Raw genomic sequence first — 21,130 nt, forward strand, 5'->3', positions numbered from 1 at the left:
CGCCCACCACCTCACCCGGCTAGTTTTTTGTATTTTTTAGTAGAGACGGAGTTTCACCGGGTTAGCCAGGATGGTCTCAATCTCCTGACCCCGTGATCCACCCATCTTGGCCTCCCAAAGTGCTGAGATTACAGGCTTGAGCCACCGCGCCCGGCCGGTAATATATATGTTAAATAACTTGTTTGTAGTAATTATTTCAAAATGTGTGTGTGTATAATCATCAAGTTGTACACCTTAAACATATACAAGTAAAAGGTATTTAAATAGAGTTTCAAAATGGATTGGCAGTATCCAATATTCATTTGGAAAAGATTGTTGAAGATATTACTCACATGAGGCTGGATAAATGTCCCAAAAATGCATAACGGTATCTTACCTCCAGTATATAATAGTGATTAACTAAAAGTAAATGTGCAAGGTTTTTGGTTTCATTAAAATCACTTAATGTATGCAATAAGACATAGACCAAGATGCTTTAAACTCTCAAATATGCATTGATAAGTCCTAAATCTCTTTTCTGACATTAAATTTATTTTCTATATTCAGATTTTTTTGCTTCTTAATTTGCTGAACTATCTTCTAAGTGTAGACAGATATGCCTCAAACTTATATCTCAGCTGGCTTTAACATTTTGCTTCTCAATCTTGATCATTTTCTTGCATCCATTACTTTGGATAAACCACTTCCTGATCTGCACCATCACTCGGGCTAAAAATCGTACAACCAGCCTTGACCTATGATATCTCCTTAATGGTATGAATTCCCAAATTCTGCTGACAGTTTTTCCATTTGTCCATCTCAAAATGTCCGCTTCATCTCAATGTTCACTGTCTGTCACATAGTTAGGAGTAATCTCCACCGTACAAGGTATTTATTGGCTTTCTAACCATTTTCCCAGTCACCAATCCCTCTCCATTCAGTTTCACTGATTTTGTTGATACAGAATTATCTTTTCAAAACACATACCTGCTTATGCCATTCACCTGTTGGGAATCTTCTGATTGCTTCCCACTGCTTGAGAAAAAGTCCAAATTTCCTAGCATACCATATACATAGGGTAACTATATGTTTTGGATAGTTTATGGAAGCCCTATTTATTTATTTATTTAGTTTTGAGATGGAGTCTCGCTCTGTCACCAGGCTGGAGAGTGGTGGCACGATCTCAGCTCACCGCAACCTCCAACTCCCTGGTTCAAGCTATTCTACTGCCTCAGCCACCTGAGTAGCTGGGATTACAGGCACACACCACCACACCCAGCTAACTTTTGTATTTTTAGTACAGTCAGGGTTTCACCATGTTGGCCAGGATGGCCTCGATCTCCTGACCTCGTGATCTGCCCGCCTCAGCCATGGAAGCCCTATTAATTGAGTACTTACAAGAGAATAACAGAAACTGTCTCTGGTAAACCAGGAAGGATGAACACCCCATATATAATTCCCATCATTTTGTGAATATGGCTTAGCTTTCACGTTTCATCCCTTGTGAAACTTTGCCATACACCACGTTCACCAACTAAATTCATTCAACAAAAGTATTAACGTACTCTCTGCTGATTACTATTCTAGACAAAAATCACTGCATGTTTGGAATTTACATTTAGCTTTGGAGAGCTGAAACAAATAATAAATTTAATGTCTAATGACGAAAAGGGCTTTGGAGAAAAAGAAAGGAAGTGTGACAAGTAGTACCAGGAAGAGTGCTAAAATTTTAAATAAGATGATCAATGAAGTTCTCTTTGAGAAGATAACATTCAAGCGAACCTTGAAGGAAGATAAAGTGTGACTCATGTTTTTCAGGAGAAAACGTTGGGAGCAGAGTGAACAGAAAGTGCAATGGCTGGACTCTTGTAGAGAAGAAGAAAGCTGCAGTGTGGCTAGCAGGCAGGGAAGGTGGTGGATAAGTGGGTAGCAGGAGATGAGGTCAGAGAACCTAAGTAAAAAGTTTTAGCTTTTATTCTAGATGAGATTCCTTTGCAGGGTTTGGAGCAGAGGAGTGACACAATCTGGCTTCTGTCTTAACAAGCTCTTTCTGGGTAGTATGTTGATAATATCCTGCTGAGGAGCAGGAATGGACAAGAGTAGAAGCAGAAAGGTCAGCTAAAAGCCATTTGCAATTAGCTGCTGGTGATGGCAATCAAAATGATAAGCTATTTCAAAGGTAGAGTTTACTAGTTTTGCTGAATGATAGGGTGTGATATATAAATGTAAGTGAAGTGTTAAGGGTGATTCCAAGATTTAGGCTGAATGACAGGAAAGGTAGGACAGTCTTAAATGGAAGTAAAACAAACTGCAAAAGACATACATCTGTGGGCCAGGTGCTGTAGCTCAGGCGTGTAATCCCAGCAGTTTGGGAGGCTGAGGCGGGGGGATCACCTGAGGTCAGGAGTTCGAGACCAACTTGGCTAACTGGTGAAACCCCGTCTCTACTAAAAATACAAAAATTAGCCAGGCCTGGTGGTGCACACCTGTAGTCCCAGCTATTCGGGAGGCTGAGGCAGGAGAATCACTTGAACCTGGGAGGTGAAAGTTGCAGTGAGCTGCTGCACTCCAGCTTGGGTGACAAAATGAGACTCTATCTCAAAAAAAAAAAAAAAAAAAAAAAAAAAAGTGCATCTGTGAGATCGATTTTGAAGCTTTTATGTTTGAGATGCTCATCAAGAATCCAACTGGAGATGTCAATCAGGCAGATGGACATGAGTCTTGGAAGCACCTGGGCCAGAGTTATAAATTTGGTAGTTGCCAGCAACATGTATAAGTACTTAAATTCATGAGACCTGATGAGATCACTAAGTGAATGCAGACAGAAAGGCAAAGTCATCCAAACACAGAATTCTGGGTACTTGGTGTCAAAACACCTGCTGCACCCCAACTCTATTATGCCTTTCCGTATTTTCACCCTCATATCCTTTTTCTTTCTCCTTGGAATATTTTCCTTGAGTCTTTGTCTCATGAAGTTTTAGTCATCCTCTTGGAATAGAAACTTCAAGCTTCCCTTAATGGTAATCTGTGTGTTCTCCTTGTTATAGTATCTCGGAATTGATTACTTACATGTTTATTGTCAAATGTATGATTCTTAAGGGCAGGTACTATTTCACGTTCCCAGGACTTAACCCACGAAAGATATTCAATTAATATTTATTGCACAAATGAATGTATACATGAGCTCATTGATGCATTTGCTTACTATACAGCCATAATGAAAAGCCAGAAGTTTTGATTATGTAATTCAGCATGTCTTTTCTATGATATTAACTATTTGAAAGAATGTGGTCTTGTGTGACTGTCGAAAGAGTCCTATATTTAGAATGAGGACACTTTAGCGCAATTTGTCCCTCTATTTACAATTTCATTAACCATCTGCAAGTAATTTAGTGTCTCTAAACCTTGGTTTTCTTTTCTGTGAGATAGAATTCATAATTTTTTATTGCTATACTAGATTATATACATGAAAACACTTTGCAAACTGTAAAACACTATAAAATGTAAGATGCTGTTTTATTATTCATCTCTCTGCAAAGACATACATTTGAATGCGCCTTTGCCTCAGGTATTGAGTGTTAAGATAAGGTGTGTTTTGAAACACAGCACGCTGTGTTCCAACATGCTACTTATAGCTGATGCAGCATATGGCAATTGAGTTTCTATTATGGCAAATCCCCTTTCATTTCAAGAACTGTAATGCTCTACCTGGCTGCTATTACATTTTATATGTTGTCAGTTACAGCCTCCAGAGCAAAGTATCATAGTGATGTCAGCTGTAGATTAAGAGAAGGTAGTACTGGCTCTGAATAAAAGAGATTGTGATGTTCATGAGTTGGATGCCTGAATTGGAATGTGTTTTCTTCCCTTGGAGCTTAACAGTACACATTCGGAGGTGTTAAGCTGGCTTTAGCCACAGAAATCAGAACACAAGGGCATTGGGGAGTTGAGGTGAAATCAGACTCTCAAAAGAGCGAAGTTAGTGGAAGAGACTGGCTTCTTTTTCATATTTGAAATATGTAATAATTATTCTTAAATTCTCTCTTTATGTCTGATCTGCCTGTATCCAAAGTGGACATCCACCTTCAGCAATAAAAGCTCCCATGGCTTCCTTTTTTAAGGTTTATTTCTTTCTCAAATTCAGTTCAACTAGGATTCTTTACATCATCTACTGTTCTTCGTTAGGCCCATGGAGAAGTGTGATTTTTTTTTTTGTCCAAGATTTTGTGGTTGTTATGGGAGGGAAGATATTTCTTAATCATTCGTATACTACCTGGAAGTAGAAAATCTTCTTTTTTCACTTGGTACCTGCAAGTCAACTTAGGAGTTTCTGGAATTTTCTGAACTTTCTGATAAAATGACTGTGACTATTTTTACTTGACAGTATTTTTTTTTTGACCTAATTGAATTATCTGCTGGAGAGAACTCAGAATTTTGGAGCAGTACTGGATGTAAAAAGCATCTGGTCCAATTAGTGATGCTTGTCTGTGGCTCCCTCAGTAATGCCGAGGTTGTGAGCGTGTGCCCCCATGATTTGGGGGACTGGAGTGTAATGTTTTCTGTGACCATGACTTGTCTTCTAATCCAAGTTAAACGCCTTTAATCTACATGTTGCCATTTCTAAGGGGAAAAATATAGATTAATCATTTCAAATCCACCATTGCTTTTAGAATTAATTACTCAAATACAGATTCTACTGATGGCTTCTTTCTGTTATGGAAAGGAAAAATTCTGTGAATGCTAATAGAACTAGGTAAACCTATCTAAAATATAATACATGATTTATTAAAAATATCATTTTACTTCCCATATTTAAGATTCTGGAAACATTAGTAGGCAGCCTATCAAGCCATTCTGTAAAGAAAGATCCTGGAAAGTGAATTACTTTTATTTTTCACTTTCCACAATGCTTTCATAAACCTGGGGAAAAGTATTTTTTAGTATTCTACTTTTTCTTTTCAAAAATAAAATATCAAGTACTTAGTGAAAATTACCTTATTCATATTAATAGTAACTTATTTATATCTATCTCATCCCCAGAATTTTCTAAATGCATCCTATTTGTATTCCATTATTGTTAAACTAAAACTAATATTCACATCTAAATATTAACATTTCAATGGAATATTAGCATACATTTTGCCTCAGGTAATATGTAGCAAAGCTAATAACTATTTCCTCCTAAAAGTTTCACAATCCCAAAGGTCCCTATTGACATTTTTCATCCTTAATGCTATATATAATCAAATAATACTGTTTTAGTTGGTTTTCTGTGTCATATTTGTTTTATTTCTGAAGTGCCATAGGCCACAGGGCATGTTGTTCTTCTCTCTCTCTCTAAATGTAATTGGTTTTAATGTATACAAGAATAACCACAGCTTACATTTAATAATGTAATAATAATTGTCATTTTCAGACACTGTTCTCAATGCTTTTCATATACTAATCTAATCCTTAGTACTTAATATCCCTATAGCAAATGAGGCAACTGAGAGTCAGAGACGTAAAACTTGTTCAAATTTCACAAATGGTAAATGACAAAGCTAGTATTTGAACCTGGCAAGGCAGGCTGGCTCTTGAGTCATTGATTATAGGTCACTGATACAATTTGTTATCCAAATTGGAATACACTTGATAGTAAGGGGTGGCAGTATGCTTTTACTTGAGACTGCACTGTGATTACATTGCCTCTCAGTAAAACAACACTTTTAAAATGTATTATACTTATGGTTTATGTTATTTCTTCATTTGGGTATGGCTGTCTTTGGGTCAGTTGCCAAAAGACGATTGATGCTTGGCCATGGAAAAGGAGAAACAGAATGAAGGGAAGGGATTTGGAGAATACATTGAAAAGTATGAAATGGATTTTACTAGATTGTGAATTTTGAATAACAGAAATAAACGAAAAATCATATGAAGGATGAATACATTATCAAAATATTAACAGCAAACAAGTTAGGCAGGTGAGATATTACAAAGGTAAAAATAATTTGCTTCAATTTTCTTTTTAATTAAAAAAAAATTTTTTAGAGACAGATTCTCACTTTGTTACCCAGGCTAAAGTCCAGTGGCATGATCATAGATTACGGTAACCTCAAACACCTAGGCTCAGGCAACCCTTTCACCTCAACTGCGTCTGTTTAAGTTTCAAATTTTTTGTAGAGATAGCATCTCCCTATGTTGCCCAGGCTGGTCTCGAACTCTGGGACTGAAGCAATCCCTTCCTTGGCCTCCCAAAGTGCTGAGATTACGTGCGTGAGCCACTACACCTAGACTAGATTATAGCTTTTAACACACGAGTTAACATTTCTCATCAATTAACTCTATGAATTTGGTAGCAGATGTGGCCTAATCACCAATTATATCTTGTTTTGAATGCGGGTAGATACAGACATAATTCTGCCTCTGTCGCTGTATGCTTTAATGGGAATATAGCTTTCTGGCCAATGTGATGCGCTAAATTGCAATGAGGAAGAAGTTGAGGTTATGGTCTTAGGTAAAATAACGGGATAATAAAAGAGGCAAAAGGGTTTGTTATAGCAGCTGTCATGTGGACTGGTGCTCACCTGAGACCTTCACCTTCACAGTAGGTGTCAAACTGCTGGTTATGGATAATAAAATCTGATGAGTATGTTCATCAAAAATGACTTATATTAGACTGAAAATTTATTTGGGGAAAGCCAAGTTAGCAGATCACTTAAACACCTTCTTAACTGCTTTGACCAAATCTTTTCTAAGAGGACACCACAAAACAATGAAAGGCTGCTCCACAAACTGATGGAGGCATGGAGGAGGCAGAGTCTGCATGACACACGGCCTGCCCGTTCCTGGCAGGCGAAGTGCAGGTCTTGGCATGGTGCTCTGAATAGACCATCAGTCTTCCTATACAAGGCAACTGAAACCTTACATGCTGACACCATGTATTCCAATGATGACACAAACTCGTATGGGAACTGTGGATGTGGTCTTGCCTATGGCTACGATGTGGGTAGCAAAAGCTACCCAGGACCGGGCTGTAATTAAGGCTCCATAAGTGGTGGTGACTATGACTCAAGCTATGGCTGTGATACAACTCTGGCTGTGGTTACCCTCTCTACTGAACACCCTATTTCCAAAATGCTTATCGTCTTGCTGCTGACTTTTGACTTTCAGTTTTTATGCCTTTACTAGTATATCCTGTGATGAATTTCAAGAAGCCTGTGTTGATTTTCCTTTCCCTTCATCTCTTGTGGACAGTGGCAGGCACTATGACATTCCAGTTTACTCTTTGCCTCTGGGGGAGTTGCCAGCATTTTTGTATAGTCATCATTTAAGCATTTGCTCTTGTATCATCAAACAATGGCTTTCCAACCTCTATTTGTATACTGTAGTTTATATATTGTAGCTCCTAAATATGCATTTAAATTCACATTACAGGATATTTTTCTATTTGTGTTCATCAAAGACTCCATGATTCACTGTACCATTGATAAACCAGGTCACATTTAGGTGTTTTAATAGTCCAGAAGAAATGGTCTACTTCGACAGTTGAACACAGGAACAAACAAGGTGTTACTACTGTGTTTATTAATTGTTATCACATGACATTGCTGTTTACTGACAAATCTCTTAAGCTGTGGGTGTGTATTTTAGGGAGTTCCTTATAAAATCAGCTGTAGGAGTCTTCCCGATAATTTAGAAAGTATATTTTTTACCTCTTTTGTGGCTCATGGGCAATGATCATTCTTGAAATACAGCTTATATTTCTATGAGTTTAGACAAAAAACACTTTGGGCACATAAGCCCAAATACTGGAAAACAGCAAAAACTAAAATGGGAGATTTTGCATGTGAAAGAAGAAAAATGACTCATTTAAATTAAAATGTAAGAAGTGGTTTTCTTAAGGCTCTCAAAAACATCAAATGTTGATAGGCAATGAATTTCACAGCAGAAGTTTACCTGGCAACCAGAAGTTGTGTAGGAGTACAATTGTATTTTCTTGTATCAGTACTTTCTCTCTTTTTATTGCTACATAATATTCGATTGTATGGATATACCACATTTGTAACCCATTCACCAGCTGACAGACATTTGGTTTGTTTTCATTTTTTTCTGACTAATATAAATAATGCTGCTACTTACATTCATATACAGCTTATTGGGTGAATGTATGTTTTCATATGAACTGAATGGTAACTTTATGTTTAACATTTTGAAAAATTGTCAGGCTGTTTTTCAAAACACCCACACCATTTTACATTCCAACCAGCAGTGGATGAGGGCTCAGTTTCTCCACCAACACTTTATTATTATTAACACTAGTTATTATCTGACTTTATGATTATAGTCATTCTAATGGGTGTGATTTTAATTCACATTTCTCCGATGGCTCATGATGTTGAGCATATTTTCTTGTGTTTCTTGGCTATCTGTACATCTCTTCTGAGGAAATGTTCATTCAGATCCTGTGCGCATATCTGAATTGGGTTATTTGTCTTTTATCATTGAGTTGTGAGAGTTCTTTATATATGCTAGATAAACTCCTCCATAAGATACAGATTTTGCAAACAGTCTCTTCTATTCCATGGGTTGTCTTGATCATGTCCACTGAAAACTACAGGTTTTTAATTTGATAATGTCCAATTTATCTATTTTGCTTTTGTCACTTGTCCTTTATTATAACTAAGAAGTCTTAGCCTAAGTGAAAAATTACTGCTATATTTTCTTCTAAGAGTTTTATAGTTTTAGCTCTTATGCTTAAGATGATCTATTTATAGTTAATATTTGTATATAGTGAGAAGGGATCCAACTTCATTCTTTTGCATGAGAATAATCAATTTTCCTAGCTCCACTTCTTAAATTGAATGTTCTTTTATAACTATGGAAAGGATATATTAGCATTGGGATTCACAAAGTATTCAGCTTATACATATGTAAATATGCTCAAAATAATTCTGTAATATGTCTTATATTTTACACTTTTAATTCATTCAATTATTCTCTCTCTTATATTCACTTAGTGAATATTGGATTTTATACAGTAGACTAAAAATAAAATACACAATTCCTTAAAATTAAAATCTGGGGGAAGCAGCATAAAGAATTATTTATTATTTTAATATTTTAAAAATGTATTAAAATAAGAACCTAAAGTTCCATAGTACTTAATTGTATTGTGAAATAGCCATGGAATTGGAAATTAGAAAGCTGTGTTGAACTCCAGCCATCTTTTATATGATATAGACTTACTGAGATGCAGTTTCCCCATTTGTAAGATGAGATAAGGTCAACCGTGCCCATTTCTTTAGCTTATTTTAAGAATTGAATAGAATGTTTATTAGCAAAAGTGTTTTATGTTAAAAATCAAAGGCAACAGAATTTGCATCATTACAATAAAAATTATCCATACATAAACTTACTTCACTTAGTATATGATGATTCTCTGCACTATCTGTGATACCTGGTGAACTGGCTCATTTTTCTTTTTTTTCACATACCATAGATTATTACGGGCTCCCTGTGAGTATGACCATTCTGTGATGTACAGGGATTGATGTTTCCTACATCCAGGGTTAGGATTCTTTGCTTCTTCCTCAGTCCTTGGCACACCTCTCTTTCCTTTCGCCTGTGTGCACGTGTTTCCTGGGTGTCTGGCAGTTTCCTACAGAATTCCATGTTCCTCATGCTGCTCCTGGGATACCTTCATAGGAGATAAGCAGAAATCAGAAAAGAAGACTAAATAAGACAGTCAATAATAACTACTGTAACCGAGTCTCCAGTCCTTGTAATCCTGGGAAAGACGTATTATGTTGGTGCAAAAGTTATTACTTCTTTCAAGTTAATACTTCTTTCCCAAGATTGCCAGGAGTGGAGACTTTGGTACAGTAGTTATTATTGTCTTTGTTATCATATGTGTTCCAAAGAAGTTCATGGAAAGGACACTTGACTCAACATTAAGGTCGCTGGTTAAAACCGTATGTGTTTGTAAGACATTTCCCTTCTGTTTATTCATCACCTGCATGCCTATTTGCTTTAGTAGTTCAGTCTCCATAGATCACCCTTTATCTAATGTGGACTGAATACCAAATGAAGTTTTCCTCCTGGAAAAAAAATGATATATGAAATTTAATGCGTTAGATTCCCTCCTAAGCATTAAGCTGGAGTTCTTAAATTGCCAATAAAATCAGGGAGTGCTTAATCAGATGTAATGGTCTGGTACTCGATTGATTGCATTCATCAATGGCCTGAGGGGTTCGTCAGGAAAGGGGAGCGCTGTGGCTACTCCATCACGTCACATGGTCTGATGGATGGTTTTTTCTTTTTTGGACCATGATAAATATTTGAAATTTTAGAAATGTTAGAACATGTAGGAACTTGTGTGTGGGAACTAAACATTCAAATCTTTGAAGTACCTGGATTACTGTCTAATATTTTTTTCAGGTTTCAGGTAAGATGGATAATGATAGGAAGATATAATTTGAGTATTTTTCTGCTTAAACTGATGAAAAACCCAGACATTTCTATGAATTGGATTGTATTAGGTGCCAAACAGAGGTACAGTTTTGTACTTATTTCAATTTATGTTATATTTAAGAACTTATATTATGATATTTATTACCTGAAGTAATAGTTAAAACTTTAAAAACCTAGGCAGGGAGGTGAAATCTTGTTAGTGTCATAGGGAAGAAAATAAAATTATTTCCTGCTATTAAAAAGAATGTATCTGCCAAACTATATCAATTTATTTACAGTAGAGACATTTAAGACAGAGAGAGATGCCAAGAAGAGATCTTCAGAGATGAGAGATCCTGGAAATACTTCTTTTAATTGGAAGCTCTCTGAAGTCAGAGATTCCACCTCATTTCTTCTCCACTGTATTTCCAGCCCAGGACACTGTCCAGCATAGTTATATGAACTCAATGCATTTTTGTGAAATAAGTTTATGTATGGGTAATTTTTATTGTAATGATGCAAATTGTGTTGCCTTTGATGTTTAACATAAAACAGTTTTGCTGAACAACATTCTATTCAACTCTTATAACAATCTAATGAGAAGGAATCAAAAGTATTGTTACCTGCTGAGTTCTCATTGACTGAATATACTAGCACAAAATTCAGCAGTCGTGAAAAAGATTGCATTATTTATTATATTCCTAGAGGATTTCCTAATGAAATTATTTATTACATTTTCTGTGACATGGTGAATCATTTAATTTGCTTCCTAAATATTTTCTTTTTTTTTTTTGAGATGGAGTCTCGCTCAGTTGCCCAGGCTGGAGTGCAGTGGCCGGATCGCAGCTCACTGCAAGCTCTGCCCTCCTGGGTTTACACCATTCTCCTGCCTCAGCCTCCCGAGTAGCTGGGACTACAGGCGCTCGCCACCTCGCCCGGCTAGTTTTTTGTATTTTTTAGTAGAGATGGGGTTTCACCGTGTTAGCCAGGATGGTCTCGATCTCCTGACCTCGTGATCCACCCATCTCGGCCTCCCAAAGTGCTGGGATTACAGACTTGAGCCACCAGACCCGGCCCTTCCTAAATATTTTCATAAAGTCTTTTCCTAAATATTTTCATAAATTTTTTTCCTAAATATTTTCATAAAGTCTTGAACAATTTGAGTCTGCTGTTTGGTTATTGTTTTTACTCATTGTTAAGGAGATCTGACTATCCCAAAATGATTTTGTTTACATTTTTGACAATGTTTATACTAGTTTCCTTACAAGATAAATTTTAAAAAATTAAGCAATAATCTAAATTGATCTCTATCTTCTCCTAGTTTCTCCTACTCAGACATTCCATTTTTTAACTTTTAAATTTATTTCTAAAATTACTTCTGGTGGGTAGATATTTACTCACTAATCATATAAACCAAGGGCATGTTACAAATTAATTTGTTCTGCTTTCTGCATATAATTTTAGGTAAAAAAGCAATTAACTTGTTTCTCTTGAAGATGAAATCTGGGCAGAATCGAATTATATCCTACCAAATGTACTAAGTTGTAGCTTTGCAATTTACTTGTGTATTTTCTGAATTTCAGGTCTTACAAAAAGAAAAGTTGGGTTTGAATGAATTATTCAAACTAGTATCATGAATAGTTTAGATAGCACCATCATGAATCTTCTTGCTTCCTGTTTTAAAGTCTGTTTATTATAGGTCTTATTATGGATTTTAATTCTCAGGTGCATATACAATGCTTTCTCCACTGTATGTCTTCTACAGGATCATAGTAGTGTCTTCTTTGAGATGACTTTGTTTTTCTTTCAAAATCAAATGCCGTATGTGGCTGTGGTTCTTTTCTCTTGAAAAGGCCAGCTAAATTGTGTAATTGGCAGAAAATATATCCTGACTAGTAAAACATCACACATGGTTTGTCATTACATCCTAATTTTGGAAAGTTGGTGGTTCTAAACACAGTCTCAGTACTTATGAAGCATTGCTTGCTTTTCTTTTTTTTTTTTTTTTTGGAGACGGAGTCTCGCTCTGTCACCCAGGCTGGAGTGCTGTGGCCAGATCTCAGCTCACTGCAAGCTCTGCCTCCCGGGTTCAGGCCATTCTCCTGCCTCAGCCTCCCAGGTAGCTGGGACTACAGGCGCCGCCACCTCGCCCGGCTAGTTTTTTGTAGTTTTTAGTAGAGATGGGGTTTCACCGTGTTAGCCAGGATGGTCTTGATCTCCTGACCTCGTGATCCGCCCGTCTCGGCCTCCCAAAGTGCTGGGATTACAGGCTTGAGCCACCGCGCCAGGCCTGCTTGCTTTTCTAAAATCAGCATCAGCACAACTCAGGCCAAGTGGTATGGCCTTCCTTGGGCTTCTGCTCTGCACAAATTGGGATCACAGCCCCATACCAGCTTCCTTAGAATTCTCCTATAATTCAGAAAAAGTAATGGCCAGTTATTGTTGACATTTACATTCTCCCAGATATTTAACCAATTACACTTTGTTGGTAATTTAAAGCTTCTGAGAGAGAAACTGTCTGATATGAAACTAGTAGAGTCACTCCTAATAGGAATGCTTAGCCAGGAAGGCCCACATTTATACATTATCATGATTACCTCACTTGCTGTTATACTAAGATGAGAAAATAAATCATGTAGGGACTATAAACTGTGTTTATAATAGGGGATTGTGATGGTTGCAACATTAGCCACAGGTGTGAAGTTGTTACCTAGATCATTGCTTTTATGAGCTTCTCTTGAATGAGTAATACCTAGCGGAGATGAATACCAGAGTTCTCATTACTCATTTTAATCACTGTTATTGCCAAGTAATGTAAAACTGGGTCATTTTCTCACAATACTTTGTGGGAATCTTTGCTTGATCCCAAAGAACTTACATGTAGAGAGCAGAAGTCATCTTAACTATAAAGAAAAGTAGGGATAATAAGTATTAAAATAGTGTCATCATTGCCAAATTGCCAAGGTCTGAAAATATAACATCATCTGCTCCTCCTTTTCCTTCAGAAACACTGTCTTGCCAAATTCTGTTTGTGTTTCTTTTTTTTTTTTTTTTTGCGTTGTTATATATATTTTTTAAATTATACTTTAAGTTCTGGGATACATGTGCAGAACGTGCAGGTTTGTTACATGGGTCTATATGTGCCATGGTGGTTTGCTGCACCCATCAACCCGTCACCTACATTAGGTATTTCTCCTAATGCTATCCCTCCCCTAACCCCTCATCCCCCAACAGGCCGTAGTGTGTGATGTTCCCCTCCCTGTGTCCATGTGTTCTCATTGTTCACCTCCCACTTACGAATGAGAACATGCAGTATTTGTCTGTGTTTCTTATCACTAACTTCTCCTTCTTTTGAGTGCCATTTCAATTGCTCTAGTCAGAAATTCCTGATCTTTTATGTTGTACAGTAGCTTAATAAAGATTCTCTGTGAGTTCAGCCGTTTTGTTTAATGTATCATAGACATTACTGCAAGAATTAATTTCTTTCATCCAACTGTATTCAATTCAATTCAGTTTAATTAAGCAAATAATTAATGACAGCCTATAAGCACAGTTGATGCCTATGAATAGGCAATGGGAGCATAAGATGAACAAGAAAAGAAATTATACTCAAGGAATACATACACTTTATAAGAAAACAAACAAAAAGCTACAAGATGAAGGTTATAACAAAGTTATACCCAGGATGCTATTTATTCGTTTTAAATTAAGGCTTGTCTATGAATCTTTGCTTTATATACAAGATTCTAAATGAACAGTAAAACAACAGATAAAAGCAACTTCTTTTCTTAAGTCATGTGTTTACTTTACTCACTTGTAAAACCATTAAATGAAAATTTCTTCACTGTTGCCTTGTGAAGTCACTTTATCATGGGGGTGCTGTGCCATCTCTTCTACTACATTTGGTTGGTTAGAAGGCTGTTACAGTCCCGCCTGTTATGCCCAAGGTGAGGGAATTACAAGGAAGCATGAACACCAATAGGTGGGAATCATGAAGGTCATCTCAGAAGTGTGTTGACCATGGTGTGCTATTTCGTATGTTGCATGTATTTAATAAGAGCTTGTTTCTTTTGTTAAAACAACAAACAAAGTTAATTAAAAATAGCAACATTGGGCTGGGCCCAGTGACTCATGACTGTAATCCCAGCACTTTGGGAGGCTGAGGTGGGTGGATCACCTGAGGTCGGGAGTTCGAGACCAGCCTGACCAACACGGAGAAACCCTGTCTCTACTAAAAATACAAAATTAGCCAGGTGTGGTGGTACGTGTTTGTAATTTCAGCCACTCAGGAGGCTGAGGAAGGAGAATTGCTTGAACCCAGTGTGGTGGAGGTTGCAGTGAGAAGAGATCGCGCCATTGTACTCCAGCCTGGGCAACAAGAGCTAAACTCCGTCTCAAAATAAAAAACCCCAAAACCCCCAGCAACATCATAAAACTACTTGAAAGAGAAGAAATGTGATAAACAAATGCAGAAAAATTATTGACTTCCAGAAGAATGGTAGGAGGATGGCTTTTTTTTTGAGGATAAACATTATCAAAGTTTACCAATCATGATTTACTAATAAGACATTTATACAAATGAATGAGAACTTAAGACTTTGTATTGAGTATGGATATTGTTGATCTTTGTATTCCCTTTTCTGTAAGAAAAACAAACTCTTAGAGTGATCCCTCTTTTTCTGTATATATTCAACTGTGATTTAACCGTCATAAGGGAACAGCAGTGATAATGATATTCTCTACCTCGGAGAAGATATACAACAATTTTGTGAGCCAGTCACAGTGATCTGCTTAGAAAACAAACTATAATTAGGTCCATAAAGATAAAAATAATAGAAAAGCAAGATATAGGAAATTCCAGGAAAGAAGTCAGCATTAAATTATCAGATATGCTGAACATTAGCATTTGAAAATAAAAGCATGGATGCTTTCCTTTACTAGGAGAAAAACCCCTGTTTTATAGTGTTCGTGATTTTAAAAGTTGGAGCAGGAAGCATTGCCTGTGGTGTTGTATATTTGAAGATTATAAGGTAACTGTTTTCTATTTGCTTTGTACAATTCAAGAGACCATAATCAGAATTCATGAACAGAAGATTCAGTGGATCAGACTTCTTGACTTAAGAAATTCCTCTAGCCGGGTACAATGGCTCAGACCTGTAATCCCAGCACTTTGGGAGGCTGAGGCGGGCAGATTACACGGTCAGGAGATCGAGACCATCCTGTTTAACATGGTGAAACATGATGTTTCTACTAAAAATACAAAAAATTGGCCAGGTATGGTGGCGGGCGCCTGTAGTCCCAGCTACTCAGGAGGCTGAGGCAGGGAGGCAGAGGTGCAGTGAGCTGGGATTGTGCCACTGCACTCCAGCCTGGTTCACAGAACAAGACTCCATCTCAAAATAAATAAATAAAATAAAATAAAATAAATACTAAAAAAGCAATATCTGTAATAATTAGTTGTGTTTGAAAAATGGATTGGCCGGGTGCGGTGGCTCAAGCCTGTAATCTGTAATCCCAGCACTTTGGGAGGCCGAGATGGGCGGATCACAAGGTCAGGAGATCAAGACCATCCTGGCTAACATGGTGAAACCCCGTCTCTACTAAAAAATACAAAAGAAAACTAGCCGGGCGAGGTGGCGGGCGCCTGTAGTCCCAGCTACTCGGGAAGCTGAGGCAGGAGAATGGCATAAACCCCCGGCCACTGCACTCCAGCCTGGGCGACAGAGCAAGACTCTGTCTCAAAAAAAAAAAAAAAAAAAAAAAAGAAAGAAAAATGGATTGATAATTTTATGGCCTACCCTGTCTCTAAAGATACTAACACATGGTCTCAGTCATCAATTCATGGCTACTTTGTGAATGCAGCCCTGGCATCTGGGAGCTGGGCAGAACTAACTGTCCTCTGAAGTTTCTTTTTACTGTAACCTCTGGGATTCTATGAACAAAAAGTGGCTTTCAAACACAGAGGCTTGAGAAGAATGATGACACTGAATATAGAACAGAAAAAATACATGATTTACCATGGAATTCTGTAATGGAGAGAGAGATCAAATATTATCAGTTAGTTTTAGAAACCTGATCCCATTGTAGAGAGATATTTTCTAGCAGAGAATAAATTAGAATTTCAAAGTAGGGAGCAGATAAGATTGTGTGTGTGTGTGTGTGTGTGTGTGTGTGTGTATTGATGCTTTGAGGAAAGACAAAAATTCACCTTTTATGGACCAACCTCTGTTCTGGATTCTGAACTATCAATAGTCATTTATCAAACATTTATAAACGTTTATATAATGACTTTGTTAGATGTAGATTTAATGGCACAAGATAAAGTTCTAGACTCCAAGAAGTTTGCACTCTGATGTATGGGAGAGATAACAAGACCACACAATCTAATTTATATTAAAAATAAAACCTCTTAAATAGCACTTACTATTGGCTAGGTACTGTTCTAAGTGATTTACAGATATTAGCTTAAATTCTCTTCACAACCCTAAGAGGTAGGTACTTCCATTATATTCATTTTAAGATGAGAAAACAGAGGTACACACAAATGAAATGAATTGTCCAAGATTTTAGAGCTAATTAGTGGCAGAGGCAGAGTTGAAGCCAGAATCCATGTTCTTAAGTGCCATACTGAGATGCTGCTCTTGCAGCAGCACGCTAGAGCTCGCTGTGAGATGCCGCTCTTGCAGCAGCACGCTAGAGCTCGCTGTGAGATGCCTCTCGCAGCAGCATGCTAGAGCCAGCTGTGAGATGCCTCTCTTGCAGCAGCATGCTAGAGCCAGCTGTGAGATGCCTCTCTTGCAGCAGCATGCTAGAGCTCGCTGTGAGATGCCTCTCGCAGCAGCATGCTAGAGCCAGCTGTGAGATGCAGCAGCATGCTAGAGCCAGCTGTGAGATGCCTCTCTTGCAGCAGCATGCTAGAGCCAGCTGTGAGATGCCTCTCTTGCAGCAGCATGCTAGAGCTCACTGTGCTGGCTTGTGAAGGCTAATTGTGTATATCTCGTCTCAGCTCCACAATCAGTGACATCATGTTGGTAGTTTGAAACTGGCTAAGAGGGAAGTATTTATTTATTTACTTTTTCCCAGTAAGTGCATTTACCAGCACCTTACTGGCAGATTATGATACAGATGTGATAATATTTCTAATGTTTATGCAGAGGGTGCTTTGGAAAAAAATCAAAAAAGAGACATCAAAGTCAGAGATGATGGGGAGTGGAAAGTTCCAGGAGACAAAAAGACCATCCTCGAAGGATGAATGGGAGGTAGACTGTTGGATGATTGGAGAAATGATCAGAGGGACCAATAAAAGGATAAGTCATCGATAACATGCCATCTTATTGACAGAGGTCTGGTCTTTACTGGAAGAGTCAGATTAGCAGAGGCAGTCAGAGGTTTCCCTTGCAAATAGTCACAGAATTTGGGTAACTTGAAAGGCTTGGTTAAAAGATGTCACATCAGCTCATCTGCAGCCATCAATCAACTTGCCATACCAGCTGGAAATGGGAACGGGGAAGACCATTAGGAAAGGATGGTGCATCCAGATTCATGAAAATTACTTTAAGAGGCACCCAGTGCAGGCAATAGTTCCACAGAGATGCTAAGTGCATTGGGAACTATTCATTGTTGAATGTTGAGAGACTCTGAAGTATGCAGGGATTTCTTTGGTAGCTGGAAATTTTTTTTAATGGAATGATTTTTTTGGGGAACTAGTTGTCTTTTTCTTATGACAAGTCTTCAGTAAGAGGCTGGGAAACCCATCTTGTAAGACATGGGTCCAGAGAAGAGTGAGCTCTGGATCTGAAAGCTGTTATGGAGCCACTTAGGAGCTGGGAGACCTCAGGAAAAACTCATTCTTATCCAGTCTCATTTTTATCCTTTCTGTAAAACTGGAATTAAACTAACCATGCTGCCTTTTACAATACTTTTACAAGGATCAAATATAATATATATAGAATATACGTATTTGATATATATATATATATATAATATATATATATTCACTGCATTCACAAAGTGTCCATGAATTGCTGACTGAGACCATGTGTTATATGTAACCATGTGAGATATATATATATATCTAAAATAGTTTTGAAGAAAGACTATTTGAAGAAAGACTTGCTTAATTAATTAAGCATACGTAGATTTTTCTGTTGGAGGGTATTTTTCCTGGTATGAGCGAATGACTCAGTAGGTTATTGACTTAGGTTCTTAACGTCACTGGCATTCATTGGTGAGTTGCCACGAATAAAAAAATGTGCTTAATATCATGTCATACTGCCCTTTCTATATACTACGCATAATAATGTTTCTAGGTCAGAAGTATTTAACATCCGTTTCCACCACAGTTAATAAACTTCATACTATGTCATGATGTCAAACCTAGTGACATACTGTTGACCATTTATGTTTGGTAATAAATTATTGTACAAAATGCTCCAGGCAATATGGCATAACACTTAACAAGGATTTGTTTATTGTCTGAGTGTTTGGTCATTTTGTTTTATTTGTTATCAAAATATTAATTAAGATATATTATAATAAAATAACCAAACTTTAATAGAGACCAATTTAATAATATGTTTGGGAATATATTTGAGAATATTCTGCAGCAAAACCAGTTGAGTGGTAACTGGAAAATGTAGACTTTTGATCAGTTGTAATTTGTAAGGAATTATGTATTTTCAAGGAAAAATGATGAGGTTAGGAGTTAAAATTCAGTAAGGAGATGGGGGTTTGTGTTGTGAAATGCTTCAAAGGAGTTAATAATGATACGGTCTATTTAGTAACCAGGCAGCAAGGACATCTTTGGTGACTTACTGAGAGCAGGCTTAGTTATATGATTGAGATGGAACACAAATTGCAATTAATTGAGAAATTGATGAGTAAAAGGATGGCAAAATTCTGGGCACAGCCTACTTGTTGACAAAACTTGGTGGTGAAGGGAAGCAACAAGGTGGAGTGAGTGGTGGATGGGTGTGTGGGGTTAAGGACCAACTCCTGAAATATTAACAGAAACTTGAAGGTCTGAGAACATGTGTTTTTTGCCACTTACATCCTCTCAACAAAGTCTGTAGGGTAATGGAACACGTTGGGCTTTATCTAGGGCCAGCTACATGATTTGCAGAGTCCAGTGTAAACAGAAAATATGCTCTCTTGACATGTCATGATGCTTTTTGTTTGCTATTAATGTCATGTGCTCTTGGGTATGGGAATACCTGTTGGGTGAGTCTAGATCCTCATAGTTGTTCCCTCTTGACCTTTTCCATGCCTGTGCTCAGGCTCCTTTTGGGGAAAGAAGGTGGCAGCAGTCACTGAGTGATGGAGCTGAAAACCAAAGACCTGTTCTGGGGAGGTGGGCTGGAGATGAGAGGTGGGACTGTGTGTGAGCTGACACCCCACCCCAGCACATGTTCCATGGCCCTATAGACTTCATCAATGAACCACAAATTCAAAGATAAAAGTATTAAGAACTTAAAACTGGGGGCTGTAGAGCATTAAACTCCAAGCACAGGAACCTTTCCTGAGCACCGGGCCTTATAAACTGCACGGATTGCAAACCAGTATGATTGGCTCTGATTGTGCCTTACATATGGCGTGCTCTCAGTCCATGATGGATAAATTGAATTGATCGGTTTGGTGACTATGTAGCGAAATATCCAATTAAATTTGTGCAAGTAAATATCACCATTCTGTACTTGTCTAGGGAGAAGGTAGGGAAGAGTTTGCTATGTGAAAGGATTCATGGAATTTTAAAGAATTGCATATGTGTTGGATTTTATTTTATTTTATTTTGCACAAAGCAAGGCACAGACAATAATGAGGGAAGTCCAAATCTCAAGATGGCTTTTGCTTCATGGCTTAATTATATATGATCATGGTTGAAGATTATACACTTTTACACAGGCTTAGACCCATAATTAAAAAAACAGAAAAAAAACTATATTCATTTTCTCTTAGCCCTATCTTTACCTAACTCTTCTTTCAGGAAGAAGAATTGTAGACAATTCTGACCCTGAGCAGCATGACTGGATGGGCAAGTGATAATTATGCCTTGTTCGTTAAGGGAGACTTAGAACTCATAGAAGGCAGAGGTAAAAATGGTCAATTTGCATTTGTCTTATACAAACCTATGAAGGTCAAAGTGAAATGTAAGCAAGGATCTATTAGCATCAAAAAACAAGGCATAGATGTTCACAATTTATGGAATGGTAATATTGGCATTTCAATGTTTTTAAGAAAGCTGATTTTTTGGATTCTGCTCTCTTTTTAAGTCAGACTCAAAGAATATGGAATTTGGAGTCTGATGACTAAGTTATACTTCTTATACAGCTGTGTGGTTCTGGCCAAGTCACTTGATTTTATTTGGAAAAAAAAACTCTGGACAAAAAAAAAAACCTCTCAACAGGAATTAAAATCCCTGTTAAGGAGGATTAATATTATTCTATATATTTACATATACACATGTACACACACACGGACCCAGACAAACTTCATGGACACTTCATTTAGTTAGAGGACAAACCACATATTTTGGTCTACGTAGGGTCATGAGTCACATGTGAGATGTTTTTAATAGAAGAGCGTTGATGAAAAAGAAGCCCGTATTGCTCCAGGCTCATTATCAACTAGAGACAAACCCCAGGTAAAAGTACGTTAGAAGAGCCTTTCTGACAAAACTGGAGTGACCTCCTAACAAAACTGGAGTGCCTAGTTAAAATGAGCT

This window comes from Colobus angolensis, unplaced genomic scaffold, assembly GCF_000951035.1.
Source record: "Colobus angolensis palliatus isolate OR3802 unplaced genomic scaffold, Cang.pa_1.0 Scaffold390, whole genome shotgun sequence".
In the NCBI taxonomy this organism is placed as follows: Eukaryota; Metazoa; Chordata; class Mammalia; order Primates; family Cercopithecidae; genus Colobus; species Colobus angolensis.